This window comes from Calypte anna, chromosome 15 (assembly GCF_003957555.1).
Source record: "Calypte anna isolate BGI_N300 chromosome 15, bCalAnn1_v1.p, whole genome shotgun sequence".
Taxonomy (NCBI): domain Eukaryota; kingdom Metazoa; phylum Chordata; class Aves; order Apodiformes; family Trochilidae; genus Calypte; species Calypte anna.
Window position 1 is genome coordinate 787574 of NC_044261.1, and position 15966 is coordinate 803539.

The following is a 15966-nucleotide window of genomic DNA, read 5'->3' on the forward strand; positions in this document are numbered from 1 at the left end:
GCTGATGGAGGGTTCCCTCCTCACTGTCCCCAGCCTCGCCTGCTTCCTGACCGAGGTCCTACGATGCCAACCAGAGCCTGAAGCCCCCCAGACCCTCTTTGCCCTGTTCCAGGGTGCCCGAATCCACAGCCTCCCCCCGATACCAGCCTGGGGAGCACGGGGGGGGGGGGGGGTTGGCAGCCCCGCCACGCTGGCCCTGCCTGCGCTCTGCTTGTCACAGAGGGTGAGATCCGGGAGATCCAAACCGCCTGGAAAATCAATCTCTCATTTATTTTCGTGATGGTGATGCAGCAGCCCAGCACTGCTGCATTTGCTCTGCAGTTACACCCATCGATCGCCTCCTGCTCCCGGCTCCCCGCACCCCGGGGGGCAGCAGCAGCCCTGCCCGGGGGCTCCCTCCAGCCCGGCCATCACCTAAGGAGCCCTCAGACACATTCCACGTTCGCCTTGCGGGGAACATCCCGCAGCTGCGGTGGGACCGACCTCGTGGCCATCCGAGCTCCCGCGGCCCTTCGCATGCGTTGGGCACGGAGCACGGAAGGGATGCACATCCCTGCGGATTTCTTGGGAAGCTTCTTTCCCCCTCTCCTCCGAGGTGGCTGGAGAGTGCCAGGAGGAAGCGGAAAAGCAACCTCAGCTTTAGGCTTGGAAGTTGAACCCCCCCCCCCCACTCCCGCAGCGCTGCTGAATGGGGACTCTGAGGAGCGGGCTCCAGGCTCCGCTGCCCGGGGGGCTTCGCTGGTGAGTGGCAATATTGTCCCGGGGCAGAAAAGGCCTTTGTCCCTCCGAGGTGGCAGAGCCGCTCCAGGCTTTGGCTGTCGGGGGGAGGGGGCTCTGCCAAACAAACGCCGGGACTGAATGGGGGGTTTGAGCCGGAGGCCAAGCTGGCTTCCAGCCCCTTGGAGCACAGCTGGGGGCCCTTTCAGGAGGGAAGTTCTTCTTCCTCGACAACAGGAGAAGACTTCGCATTGATCGAAAATAATCTCTCTCTTGTCCAGTGAGGTCTGGAGGAGGCTGAGAGAAACAAACCTGCTGCGGGAATGGCAGGAGGTGGTGGCCCTGTGGGGTGGGAGGGAAGGGACCCCCAGGGTGCTGTTTGACCCTGTGCTGGGGCTGATCCTCAGCCAAGCACCTCTGCCTGGTGACGGGGCACAGCCTGGCTCTGCAGGGGTGACACATCCCTGGGAGTCATCCCGTGGGCAAAGGATTCCACCCTGCAGCAGGGGTGAAGCCTGGGGCACCTCCCTGAGCCCTTGGCACCTTCATTCCCCAGCCATAAGCCAGGGCATTGCTTTATCCCCTGTGCATAATTTATGGATTAATTAATTCAGGCTCCCAGAGGGGCTCCCACTTGCTTCAGGCCCCGCAGCTCTTCCAGCCCCCTCCCACCCGTGGTTAGCAGGCTCTTTACCAAGGCAGTGCTGCTGCTCTGGCTGCCATACCCATAACTCACTGCTGCAACCTGGTGTGCAAAATACTTTTTAATTCTGTGGAGTTTATTTGTTGTGGTGGGTTCTGGCAGGATTTGCATCAAGCAGGAGCAGTTGGTGTCCAAGCTCCACAGCCAGCCTATGCTGACCATCTCCATGAGTGCCTGGAAAAAGCTGTGTTCCAAACACTGCCAAAAAATACCTGCTCTGCTGAGGTGTTCCTGCCTGGGCCTCTGTTCTCTGGGCTCACTTCCTAATTGGTATTCACAGCAGGACACTGCTGGCATTTACTCATTGTATCCCATATAAACTGTGAGAGAAATTACCCTGCACCAAATACTGTTACTGATATGGAAACCTGAATGTGTAAATGCACAAGTGTGCAGAATCATGTTGTCCCATCTAGCAAATGTTCCTTGAAGAAGGAAGTTTTGTTTGAAGTCTTTTCCAAAGTGAGGCAAAGTGCAGCAGGAGCTTAGTGCTGTCCTGCCAGCCTCTAGAAGAATGGATTTCTTTGCCTCTGCATTATGGTACACTTCCTGTGATCTATTAATTGCCTCCAGGAGGATGTCCTGCCTTTCTCAGACCAGCTTCTCACCCAGAGATGCTCCTTGAGAGAGGACTGGAAGTGTCTGTGAGATGGACTGGGTGAAACCCACAGACCCGGGCTCTCAGCACTGACCAGAGGCAGCTATTTTTAATCCAGCTGGACTTCCCCACTGGAATGTTTAAAAAACACTGTTTGTGGAGCTGATGCAATCAGCATTTCTGGGGGATGCTTATTGTGAATAATCCCTGAGTTGCTGGAGAGCCGGGAAAGAGCAGGGAGAGCTGAGCAGCAGAGGCTGGTGGTGGGCAAAGGGGAAGGGGGGAATGAACAGATCGCAATCAGCACCAGTAACCATGGCACTGTGAACACCGGGTTTTCTCAAACAGCTGATTGTGATCTCTGAAGAGATGATGCATTTGATGGAGGCAGGTTGTTCGGGGTTGTTGGCAGTATTTGATGTGGTATCAAGCAGCATTCTCATGAAAAGCAGCAGATCAGTGCCGTGCATCTCAAGTGGGTTAAGAACTGGCTCATTGACAGAGAACAGCAGTGAGGAATCATCTTCAAATGGAGGAATTATTAATGAGGCAGTTAAGAACCGGTGCTTAGCTCTGTCACTGCCTCCTGTCCTCGCTTAGGATCTGCAGGTAGGTATAAACCCCCCAGTGATGAGCTTTACAGGCAGGAGCTCAGCTGCTTAACTCGTGTGGAGCTGTGCAGGCACCGGCTCAGCCCAGCTCACAGTGCAGGATGAATTATTAAACCAGCTCTGGTCTAGCCAGCAAAATGCTAATTTTCATGTGAAGCAGGGGAGGCTCAGGAGCTGAGCTCCAGGCAGCAGTGGGAGAGTCTGGAGGGTCCTTATTTATTTATTTATTTATTTATTTTTAGCATTGCCCAGATCAGAGCAGCTCCCAGGGCTGAAGCAAGAACTAGAGCTTAGGGTTCACCACCCCCACTCAGCCCCCCCAGTGGCAATGTGGAGAGGCAGCCACAAAACCCTGATGGGGTCTGTGCCCCCACCAGCAGCAAAGCCCTGGGGTAGCAGGGACATTCTGGTACTGCTAACGTTTTGGAGCAGGAAGGTGTCACTGGTTGTTCCTTGCTGGGGAGTCAGCAGCCCCCTGCCAGCCCACCCGTGGGCCCTCCCCAGTGTCCTGTGGATGCTTTGTTCTGCAGGGGCTGGTTGCTCTCTTTGTGGTGGAAGGGGGAAGAAAGGGGATTTGTTCTGAAGCTTTCTTCATGGAAGAAAAAAACCCCAATCCATACTGTGCTGCTTTGCTCTGACCCATCTTCCAAGCTGTGCTTTAATTGATCAGCTTGTACGAGCTGGGCAGCCAGAGCCCAGGCTCTCTTGGCAGTGTTTTTGCAGCTCCTTGCAGGTGGAACACCACTGACTGCCTCCAGACCCAGACTTCAGCTCCCACAGTACCTTCAGGTAGATGCTTTTCTCTTGTTTTCAGCAAAAAGGCCCTAAAAGACACTGTCCCCATTACTGTGGCTGCAGCAGAGAGGGTCCCACAGGTTCAGACCTATTTATTCACAGAGATCACAGCAGCACAACACCATTGGCTTGTGCAGAGCTGGTGCCAGGGTGTGCTCTGACTCCTGGTGCTGCCCGTGCCGGGGTGCTGAGGGTTGGTAAAAAAAAACCCCACCAGTCACCAGGTGCTGCGATGGGAACACTGCCTCTGAAATAACAGTGCTTGGGATCCTGCTCCCAGTCCTGCCAACAGGGATTTATCGAGGCTGGAAGGGCCAGGGTTGGATGTTCAGCTGGTCAGGGGGTCTGGCAGCTCCTCCTAGAGGGCTCTGTCCCTGGGTGCCAGCCCTGTGGCTCCCTACAGGTTTGCTCAGAGCAATCTGGGAGGGTGGGTGGGTGGCAGCTCCGGCACCGGGCACCTCCTGGTCCCTTCCCTCTTTGCGGAGGCATCGGTGCTTTGGGGGCTCGGTGGGGATCCAGGAACACTTGGAAAGGCGGGAGGGGAGGTTGGAAGGAGCAGGAGCCTGGGAACAAGACGTGGGGGGCCCTGGCAGGGCTTCAGTGCCACGTGTGTGTGCGTTCGCAGGGCGGGGGATGAAACGCAAGCTGCGATCGGATGAGCTCATGTACTGCCAGCCCCAGCCCTGCGGGAAGGAAACCTTCCTCTCCCTCTGTTTTTCTGCAGAAAATGCAAAACTTTCTGCCTAGTTTGCTAGCTGATGTGGCCCATTAACCACCCCGCACCCCACGCCTTGCCTGCTGCTGGTGCTGGCTCTTCACAGCACTCACTGCCTGGGTGCAGATTGCTGCCAGCCCCAGCCCAGCCCTGCCTGCTGCCTGCACACCTGGGCAGGGGCTCCCACCTGCCCCTGAGGCTAGAAGGACACGATGCTTTGCTGGATGTGCCCCACAGAGCAGTGGGGGTGCCCAGAAGAGAGAGCCCTGGGGCTGGGAACCAGCTGTGTCCCCCAGTGCCTCTGGTACGGTTGCACCAAGCCGTGTGGTTTTGGATGCTGCCCTTGGCCAAGCTCTAGGAGGTTTGGCAGGGAGCAGCAGTTGTCATGGAAGGGGCTTTGGCAGGCTGCAGGCTTGCTGTAAACCCTCAGTATGAATGAGCCCCAGAGCAGAAAGGTCTCCTCGGGCCCAAAGCTGCTCTTGTGATGTTGATGATGGGGACAGCAGCAGCAGGAGAGATTGGTTTTCCTTCTCTTCCCTATTTCAAGTGTCCCACGAGAGGACCAACTTCTTGCAAGGTTTGCAGTTGGATCTGTGGTGTCTTGCCTGAGGAGCTCAGCACCTCTGCACAGCTCCTGCCCTGCTGCCAGCACTGCCAAGTGGTTTCCACTTGCAGTTAATTACTGTGCAAAGCACCGAGCCTGCTGTGGCTGTCAGCAGAGTGACAGCAGCCAGCTGACCTTCAGCTCTTTTCGACCCCTGGGGAGTTGTCCTGGCCGGGCCTCTCACCCCGAGATCACCCCAGGGCCAGGAGGTGCTCAGGCAGGGCTGGCAGCTGGGCTCAGTGTTACTGCAGACACCACTGCTGAGCTCCCTGGGGCAGCCCCCGGGTTAATAAAACAAAGCAGTGAAATTTGTAAAACTTTTCCGAGCACCCAAGAGATCGGTTTTTGCTTTGTGTTTGGCAGTGGATGCACAAACTCTTCTGCTTTCCCCTGGCTTGCCTATGAACTGTGGATTTCATTGACTCTTTTGTTTCACCTCTCACTGCCACCACTTTTTCCTCTCCGAGCTGACCAGGGGGTTCTCTCTCTGCAGGGTGAATTCCCCCTCGGGGTGTCACAGCTATTGGACCACTTGGGACTCAACTCACACTTCTGTGTCTGGCCCTGTGAGCAGAGCTGCAGGTGGGACCATCCCTATCCCAGCTCCTGCCTGGCAATCACCACTTCCAGATGGAACAACGTGTGTGTGTCCCTCCCCAGGAGCCCCAGGCTGAGGTGAGCTGCTCTCCCTCCCCCTCCATGGTTGCAGGAGATGCAATCTGTAGTTCCATGTGCTCCTTCTCCTCCTGCCATCCTTCTCCTGGCTGTGGACATGGCCTCTTCCCAGCCATCCCTACCTGGGACCTGGGGGCTGGACACGGGACAGGTTCTGCTCACCCTGGTAGGGTGCCCTGTGCCCTTGGCTGTCCTTCCTCCCTCCCTTCAGCAGCCTCTCAGCCCAGATGGAGAGCACCAGGAGGAGTTTTGTTCCCTTCCAAAAACGGGCAACACGTTCTCTGCCTGGCTCAGGAGGGGTCTGCAGGACCATGTGGAATGGGCTGGGTAGGAGCTCCCTGACCCACTGAGGCTGCTCCAAAGCTGGGTTCTCCTTGAGCAAACTTCTCTGGGAATTGCTGAGCCTGTGCTTCAGGGATGTCTGGGGATGATTCTCAGTGCTGTCACAAATTGCTGTTTACACGTGAGGCTCTGATGGTGCCTGACCCACCCCCCCCCCCCCGCTCTTCTCTCCAGGGTGCAGCACCAGGTTCTGCACCAGAGAACCCTGCTGGTGCCGGTGCTGCTCTACCAGCCTTTCCCCTTGGCTCACAGCCAGCACACCTCCTTAAAAACCTCTCACTCCTGGCATTTTCTCACTTCCATGAACTCTTTTCCTCTCCGGAAAAAAAAAAAAAAGGTCTCAGTTTACTCATCACTGCTCTAATTCCATTTGCAGGCTGTGGGTGTTGATCAGGGGTGGGTTAGTGAGATCCAGAAAGGATTCTTGGTGGAGCAAACGGCGTTTTCCAGCAGGACTGGGACTGTCTGGGTGGGATGGGTTCCATGAGGCAGAAGGCACCCATCAGGGAGCTGCTGCCCATCCTCCCGTGGGGAGCAGCACGGTGGAAAATGAGCTCAGTTGTGTCTCAGCCCCGTGCAGTTCCACCCTTCCAGGTACTTCTGGTCCCTCTCCATCCCACCATCTGCTCCCATCCCCTTTCATCCCACTGGCCTTGAGCCCCCCCCATTCCCGAGCTGCTCTGCGTCCCTTCCCCTGGAGTTTTATTTCAGGAGGGAAAATAAGCAGAGGGTTAACCCAGGGCTGGGGAACTGTGTCCCCAGAGCCCACCCTGTGTCTCTCGTGGGTGAGCAGTCCCTGCTCAGAGCCCCCAGCACAGCAGCAGTCACCTCTCTGGGCTGTCAGTGGGATGAGGCACCATGCAGGAGCCCAGACACAAGGGTGAGGGGCTGAGGGGGGGTCAGTGCCTTTTCCTTCAGACACCAATGGATCCTGGTGATCCTGGTGATCCTGGTGACTGATAGCTGAGCCTTTCACCCTGACCTGTGCCAAGAGCTGCTCAAGCCATGATGGATGGGCAGGTTGGTCAGGCGTGCTGCCAGCCAGAGGAACAAATCACTGACTGCCTTTTCTCTAGGCTTCCCTGGCTGCTTCCTTCCTTCTTCCCCAAAGCCAGGGGCAGCAAAGGTGTGTACAGCACCCACTACACACCCTGCTGGCCTCGGTGCACAAGGGGCACAGGGGGAGGTAGCAGACAGGGGCTGGGGTGCTCCTCATGGACACGTTGCTGTCTCAGCTGCAGTGCTCCAGTTCCAGCTCTGATGCCTGGCAGGGACTGGCAAGATGATTTGAAGCAGGATGGGCCCAGCTGATCCATGACCAGGATGATCCCAGCTGATCCATGACCATGCTCACAAGGCAAGTGAGAGGGCTTGACCAGGGCAGTGGGAAATCAGAAACACAAACCAGTACTCCCCTCCCAGCCTGCTGAGATGCAAACCCACATCAGTGCATGCAGGTGATGTGGTCTGGGTGGCTGTGTGTCCCTTCTTCAGATGGAAATGCCAATCGCCAGGGCAAGGGTGCCCATTGCAGGGGTCTGGGCTGGCAGGATACCTGCATCCAGGGCTGTCACAGGGCTGGCAGGATGCCTGCAGGCAGGGATGACACCTTGTTGTGCTGGGGAGCCATCTCTGCACTCCAACACTCATGGTTAGTTCATAGCTGTGTGCTCACAGCATGGATATCTGACAAGGTGATGATCCAGCACAAGAGTGGGAGGTATTTTGATGTTTATTTCTGGGATGAAGTTTGTTTTTTTGACACGCTCCAAGACTTTCTATTGGAGAGGTGTGGAGGATGAGCAGGCTGTCCCCAGGGGTGCCTGGGTGCAGGGTTTGGCAGGGGATTCTGGCTACAGAGCTTGCCCATCAGCACTGCTGGGTTTTTGCCAGCCTGGGATGCTCTGGGAAATACCAGAAATACCATCTTGATTTACTTGAGTTTGGTATTGAAAGAAGAAATAAAAAGGAAAGAGAGAGCTTGAGCAGGGAGAGGTCCTGGGCTGCATGAGAAGGCAGATTTTCAGTCTCCAGCTGGCTGAGGGATGGGGTCTGCATTAGTATTGACCTCAGGTATGGCGAGCAGCAGAAATTCCCTAACTCAGCACAAGGCCACGCTCAGCTCTAAATCTTGCCCAGCACTGAGAGCATCGATAGCACCTGCCTTGCAGCAGTGGTTAAGGGCTTGATTAATCAATGTCTGCAGAAATGCATCCAGGCCCGGAGATGAAGGATGCTCCGTCAGTCTGAGGCACTGTTATGGTTGTTAATTGTGCATCAGGAACAAACGTGGCATCTGTAATCACCTCATGCAAAACAAATGTTCTGCTGAGCAGGATCCCGACTTTGGGCTCAGGGAGGGAGGGAGAGAGCCTGGAGGCAGGGATGGGGAAAATAAAGCTGCCCTGGCCCCTCAGCCCGGGCTGTGTGGGGGGAGAAGCAGCAGCTCCTGGGGGGGTTTGGGACTGGTGGTTCCCCCATCTCTGCAGCTCCAAGCTCCTTGTTGGGCTTCAGTGAGAGAGGAGCTGGCTGTACACCCCCGTGCCACTTGCAGCGGTGAATTATCCAGGAAAAACGCGGGCTCTTCCCTTCCGTGGGCTCCCAAACTGCTTCGGCTTTGTCTGCAAGCGAGCGGAGCCAAAGGGAACACGAAACCGGCACCGCCTTCCCCCAGGAGTTCTTTCTCTTTAGGCTTCACTTGGTGTTATAATGATCCAATCAATCTCAGGAGGCTCCAAATACTTATTAATTAATGCAATGATTGGGTGATTTGACCATCATTGCAGCTGTCTTTCACCGGGAGAGAGAGGGAAGCATATTCCTTTCTTATTCCCCCCCAGCCCCTGGCTCCCTGCCGCTCCTCCCGCGGAACACAATGTGAGAGCCGAGCCGGGTGAGTCACAGCCCGGGATTTGTATTCCCGAGCAGTCCGGATCACATTAGCTCTGCCTAATGCCTCAGCAATAAAGTGCCTCTTCATTGTGGGGCTGCAATTTATTTCAGCTCCTGGCTGGGGAGGGAACGAACATCAGTCACGCTGCAACACGTGTGCCCTGAGCAGGGATCTTGGCTGGCCCAGAGGCAGGAGGGGGATGCCAGGGCTCGGTACCGGTACCGGTGCTGCCCAGCAGGCTGGGATGGCAGACGGGCTCTGACCGGGATGGGTTTTAAAGCCACCTCTGGGGAGCCAGGAGAGGGGTGTGTGGCGGGGGCCGGGGAGGTGGTGATGGCAGGAGCCCTGGGTAGCAGCCCTAAACCTTGCCTGGGGATGCTGAGAAGTCCCAGGAAAGGATTTTTGCTGGGATCTGGAGCCCTCGGAGTCCCTGGAGCCCTGGTCCTCCAGGCTGGCTGTGTGGGGTGGGCCGATGTCCCAGCTGGTGGCATTGGGGTCACCTTCCCCCTGCAAAGGCTGTTTTCTTGCCTGTGCTTGGGTGCCTTTCCCTCTGGTGCTTTTCCCCTGTGTGCAAAAGCCTTTGCAGGATAAAAGACAGGCAGAAAAAAGCAGCAGAGGCTGCTGGAAGGAGAGTTAATTCTGTGTTCCTGCACTGGCTGCAGATGCTTGGCAAAGGTTTCTTGTGCTGGGCTTTGGCAGCTCAGCCTTGGCAGCAGAGCCCAGAGCAAGGGCGAGGGGACAGCCAGGATTTCTTGTTAGTGGGGATGCAAAAGTCCAGGGAAAGGGAGCGTTTCCCTTTGATGCCCTTTATTTACTTGGTGGTTTCTTGCTGCTGGTGTGGAACACTTCTGAGGTGCACAAAGAGCCAGCCTGGCTCTGGTGAGAGGAGGGCTGAGCAGGTCACCAAGGATTTGTGAACCTCCCCATGCAGGGCCGAGGTCCCCAGCTCCCTGGTCCTGTCTGAGGAGAAAACCAACCTGCACCTTGCCCAAAGAAACTGCCAGAGCTCCTCCTTACTGCTGAAGGAACATCCCTGCTCGGCCTCCTGGGAAAACAAGAGGTAGGAGAAATTCTCTGAGGTCTGGGAAAATGCCTCTGGGAGGCAGGGGGGTGCAGTCTGTGGGGGATGTGGAGTGGTCTCATCCTCTTTGTCCCCCAGGCAGGAGCAGGGGTGATGCCACTTGCCCAAGGCTAGGACTGAGCCATGAGTGACCCCAGCCCAGCCCCCTGTGGGTGTCCCCTCTCCTGGGAATCTCCCGTGGCTGCTGCTGGTGGACACCCAGGAAGGTCAGAGCCACCCACCCAGCTGGGGGTCCTGATGCTGAGCAGTCAGACACAGTCCCACAAAAGCTGGGAATGGGGAGTGGGAGTGCAGGGGTGGGCTGGAGGGTCTGGGGTAGTGAAAGGCGCCAGGAGATGAGCAGCAGCATCTCAGTGAATCAGCTGATGCAGCACTGCTGCTGTCCCTTGGGGCTGCTGGGGGACACTGCTGGTGTCAGCAGCAGAGCTGGCACTGTGCTGTGCTGGGCCTGACACTGCAGCTCCCTGCAGGCATCCTTAGGGGTGTGGGATTGCTGAGGATGGCAAACAGGGCTGTGTGAGCTGGTATGCATGGGGATGGGATGGACGGGGATGGGATGGAGGTGGGAATAGGGATGAGGATGGATGGGGATGGGATGGAGGTGGGGATGGGAATGGATGGGGATGAATAGGGATGAGATGGAAGTGGGGATGGATTAGGATGGGGATCTGCCCCAAACACAGTACTGAGGGCTGATGCTAAAGCTATTACTGCTGGCAGTGGTGCTGGGGATCTGAGCAGCTGCTGCAGGAGGTGCTGAGGGTGATTCTGTGAGACTGAGGGACAGCTGGACCTCTCAGACCTTCCTGCAAGGTTCGGGAGCCACTGAAAAGCAAGCTCACATCCCCCTTGGGAGCAGGGGGATCCAGGCTAGTTGGTAAATTCACTGTTATCCAAGAAAAAAAAACATTTTAGCACAATTCCCAGTGATGTTGCAAACGTTGAGGGGCAGCCCAGACCCTGCAGAAGCCCCCGGGGCCTCAGAACTGATGTAGCCACGTTGTGATGAGCCTGATGAAAGCTGTAGTGCAAAACAAGTCCCCACTGTGGGCTGGAGGAGAGGGGACACTTCCCAGTAAAGCTGGGACAGTTGGTCCTGCTGGTGTCCCCCTTTTTATCCTTGCCCTCTATGGACATTTTCTGGGCCTTTTGTGGAAAGTTTTGTATAAAATCTGGAGTTAGAGAGAGGTCTGGGTATGTCCTGGGATGTCTGCTCTGTATGAGGAGGCTGAAGCTCTCCTGTGCAAAACCACCCTGGAAGTGCAGCCCTGTCCTAGCAGGGGCTCTCCTTGCAGGACACCATATATACCCATATATATATGTGCAATATGCCTATATATATTATATTATTTTGTATTTTATTATATATATTACATGTATTATACATTTATTTTAAAAATTATATATTATTTTAATATAATTTTAATTTTCTTTTCTCTATTACATTACATTCTTATATATATATATATATACAACAGAGCCTGGCAGTCCTGCAGCAGTGCTGGCAGCCTGGGGGGTGCAGGCAGGGCTTGGCAGGATGTGGCAGCCCAGGGGGGGTGCAGGGGGTTTTCAGGTGCTGTGCCTGATGCAAAGTCCCCCCCGTGTGTGTTTGGTGTCAGAGAGCTCAGCCCTTCCCATGAGCTGGGGCTGATCCACCAGGGGAGTCAATCAGAGCCACTCTGGAGGCCCTGTAATTACTGGGTGATTAAATAAAAACGTAATTCCTCCAACACCTCCGCACTCCTGCTTTATTGCAGGAGGGCCCACACGATGGATTAATGTTTAAATAATGGCTTTCCTCCCCAGGAGCAGGCTCCAAAATAGGCAGGAATAGATGAAAACTCTGCCCTGTGCATGGGAAGGAGCAGCTCCCTGCCAGGCTCCTTTAGCTCTGTGGCTTCTGCCCTCCCTGGGCATGGCCAAGGGGTTCCTGTGGGCAGGACACGGGGCTGCACTCACCCCCCACCCCCCAAAAAACAAAAAAAACCAAAAAAAAAGCCCCAAATCACACCACTTTCCTTGGCACAGTGCCAGCTAATGCCATCTTGGGAAGTGCCTGGTGGTTGTTTGCAGTTGAGCTGTGGGGTTTTACACCCTGGGGAGTGCAGAGGCTTGGATTGGAGGCTCTGGCTCGGTGCCTTCCAGAGCTCTGCACCCCCCAAGCCCAGGGGGTGCCAGGGAATGTTCCCTGCTGAGGAATCAATGGTTTTTCTCTCCCTGTGACACTGCTGCACTGCTCCCAACCTCTTTATTAAGCCAGGCACAGTTCTGTGCAATAGCAGAGATGCAGCAAAGCCCCTGATGAGCAGGACCAGCCCCTTCCCCACGTTTCCAGTCTCCTTGGTTACAGAAACATCCCCAGCCTGGATGTTTCCAGGCTGCAGGCAGCAGCTCCTCAGCTGGAGAGCTGGAATCCTTGATTTGAGGGGTTCCCCATCTCCCTGCCTGGGAATTGGTCTCGTCCCTCCTTGCTGCTCCTGAAGCCAGACCAGTTTTATCCACAGAGCACTGGTGCCCTTTGGCTGCATCCCTGGGCCATGGCTGCAGGCAGTGCTCACAGGAAGTCCAGGCTGAGATTTCACACAAGTTGAGAGTTTCATGGCTCTTAAAAGTGATCTTGTGTACGTTTCACACTGGAGTTATTGACAAAAAAAAACACAACCCAACAAACCTGAGGCCAGGAGATTGTGTGGGAGAGGGGATCCAGTGAGTGGCTGGGGGCAGAGGTGCTGGGAGGAGCAGGCAGTGGTGCTGAGGTCTCTCAGCTTCAGTTTTCCCCCTGCAGCAGCAGGACCTGGACGTGCAAAGTCAAAGTGGTCACCCCTGCCCAGCTGCTGATGCTCCTAATCTGCCTGAAATCCCAGGGATTTCCTGGCTGGGCTCATTTGCTGGGGAGGGGACTGGGCGGGTGCTCCCCCCGCCACCGCCCGGTGTTTGGGTGGCACAGGGTGCCAGGGCTGGGGGGAGGTGGCTCTGGGGGGGACACCCTGTGTGCTCCTGGGTTCAGCAAAAGGCAGAGCCTCCCCCTTCTGCCTGCCAGTCCCCAGGCTGTGGTGTTTTGGCCGTTCTGGCACCGTTCTCAGCTCAGGGATGTTGGGGTGCAGCCTGAGCCACTCCAGTGCCACCTGGACCCGAATGTCCCCAGAGCTGGGATCCCTTGGCTGTGCCCCCAGGACCATCCTTGTCACCGTGCCCATCCCATAGCCCTGGCAGCAGGGACAGACCCCATCTGGGGTACCCAGCACAGCCTGGGGAGCAGATGGGGGGGTCTCCAGGCAGGAGGTGATGCTCAGGGAAGCAGAGGGGTTTTCTGGCAGGACCCCCGGGGCCGGGCAGGAGCAGCTCCCCCAGCACTGGTGGCTTCATCCTGGTGCTGTTACCCAGCAGCAGCGGGCTGGACAGGAGCTGTGTGGTTCCATCCTCCTGTCCTGTTCCCGGGGAACATCCCCTCTGCACCCCTCTGCATCTCCACTCCCCACCCTGATTTAATCACTGCAGAATTCCCCTCGGCACTGAGGTTTCCAGAGGGAAGGAGCTGGCCCTGAACAGCTCGGGGAAGCTGCTCCCAGGAATTAACAAGACAAAGGATTAATTGGGTGCCAAAGGGAGGATGCTCTGCCCGGGCTGCTGGGTGCTCAGAGGACACGGGGATGGTGACAAGCGACAAGCAGCCCCTTTTGTTCACCATCTCCTGTGCTCTGAGCTGCTTCAGTACAAGCAGGGGCTCTTTGCCCTGTTGACCCCCACTCACTGACCCCCACGCAGGCAGGGCCAGCTCGGTGACATCCCGGTGGCACCCAGGGCTTGCTGTCACACACCCAGCCACCCCTGAGCACTGCCAGCCACCAGCTGGCCAAAGCCTTCTGTAGCCATGGTAATGAACCAGCAAAACTCACAATTATAATGTCAAATTTAAACCGAGGGCTTGTGGAAAAAAGAAAAAAGAAAGAAAAAAAGAAAAGATAAAAATATCTCCCTGCTCATGGGATCTCAGCATTATTTGCTTAGCTCTATTGGAAGCTAAATGCACTCACTAACATCAAGCAACTGCTCCGAGATTAAACACTTGCCTTCCCTTTATGCACGTTTCACCTTTTAGAGTTTTATTTAAATGCTGCCTCACTTTCAATTAAGTGAATCCCTTTCACGATTATAGCCACATTTCATATGAACAAATAACACACTTTGAGAGGTGTTTGGGGCCCAAAAAATGAGATTATGATGTGAAGGGTGCAGAACCAGCAGCCCCGGGGGGCTTCCCTGGCTGCACCCCTTTGCCATCTGCCCCCAGCTCAGGGGTGACAGCCTGTGGCCCCCCATCCCCTGCCACCACCCAGCTCTCACCCTACTGCTCTGTGACACCCTTCAGCTGAGGCTCCCAAATATTCATCCCCTCTCCAAGCTGCACAGCTTGTGCTGCAAAACTCACAGCCCTCCTTTCACTGAACTCTGCATGGGGGAAAAAAAAAAAAAAATTAAAAAAATCTGTTTGTTTTCTGCCATTTCTTAACCTCCAAATGTTGCTTTCTTGGCACTTGCCCTGAAGCACATGTTCAGGTTTCCAGCACGGAGCTGTTTCCCTGGAGCCCTGCCCGTGCTCCCTGTGTCTGGATGATGCTCCTGGGGCCATGGGTGGCTCTGAGCCCCAGGTCCTTCCCAGCCCCCCCAAACCTGCCCCCCCAAACTCTGCTTCCCTTTACCCTGGCAGCAGGAGCCCAGGGCATGGCAGGGGCTGTCCCTCTCTCCTGCACCCTAATTTCTTTTTTGTAGAGCACTGCGTGTGCATCTTCCCAGGGAAATCCCACTGGTGCTGTGGGTTTCTCCCACAGGATAGCAGCTGGGAAAGGTGGTGGCTGCTGGGAAGTCATTAAAGTGGACATGTACTTGATCCTGTGATCATTGCCTTAAAAAAAGAGCACAACAACCAAACAAAGATCAACGAACCAAAACTAAGATTTTTCCCCATTTTTACCATGGCTGAATTGTGACCCCCTCCTCTCACAGCCCCTCTGTTTCCCCAGGACACAGTCAGTGTGCCCTGCCACCCCCCACCCCCACCAGGTAAGAACATTAATATTAATTTTGAAATTTATTTTCAGCATCATCAGTTTTGCCCCAGTTTTGGCTTTTGCAGTTGCTCCTGTAAGTGGTGGGTGTGTTGAGTTTGTGTTGCCAACTCACCAGCAATGCAAATGAACCTCAGACTGGTGATATTTCTTTTTTTTCTGCTGGGCTATTTTTTCTTCCCCCCTTAAAAATCTCCCTCTCCCTCAGGTCCCCTCAAGCCAGCACTTTGCTCTGCAAAGGTTCCTGTTCTAGAACCTTCCCTCCCCAGCTGGCTCACAATGTGCTGCATGAGCACAAGGACCTTCTGCTGTAATTAAACCCTCCCTGCTCTTTCAGATTTCCAGTTCCAAGACATTCATCACTTTGAACACAGATGAGCAGCTCGACTCTGAGTCGTGGATAAAAAAAAAAAAATAAAAATCCCCAAACCACACCACCCTTTCCCAGAGCTGTGGCCACTGTGGTGAGGTTCATGTCCCCTGGGGTGGCCCTGGGGACCCCACGGTGCCCTCCAGGTCCCTGCTCCTCTCCATCACCCAGGTCAGTGCTGGAGGGACCATCTCCTGCTCTCAGACCTCACAGTGTGTAAATTATTTAGCCCAGGAGCCATTATTAGTGATGATCAGGAGCTGCCGAGTGGAATGGAACTGTGTGGAGTTCATTTCACAGCAATTCTGCTTAACAAGCAAACGTGAGCACCAGTGAGTGGCTGATAAAAATTATCTCTCAGGGTAGACACGGGGAAGTCCTGCACGGGACTGCACTCAGGCAAAAAGAAAACAAATATTCATTATAACAATTATAACAGTTCAAGCCAAAGGCTCTCTGGTGAGGACTGGAAAATAGAAGGAAGATAATTATACTGTTTTTTCCTAGTGCACCAGTCATTTATTATCATTATGAAGATCTTAAAGGCCTTTTCCCACCAAAACGATCCAATGATTCTATTAATTGATGGCACACAAAGCTCCTCTGTAATAATTAGCCATATATAATGCAGAACAGATGTAACACACATCATGTACACAATTCTGGACCTTTCATCTGGAGAGAGGGACTGGAACCCACACAGAGACCCCCAGAGGGGACCCAGCTCCCTGTCCCCAGAGCCTCCTGAAATCCCAGTCCCACCACGGGCTCTCCAGTTTGCTGTCCTGAGCTCAGC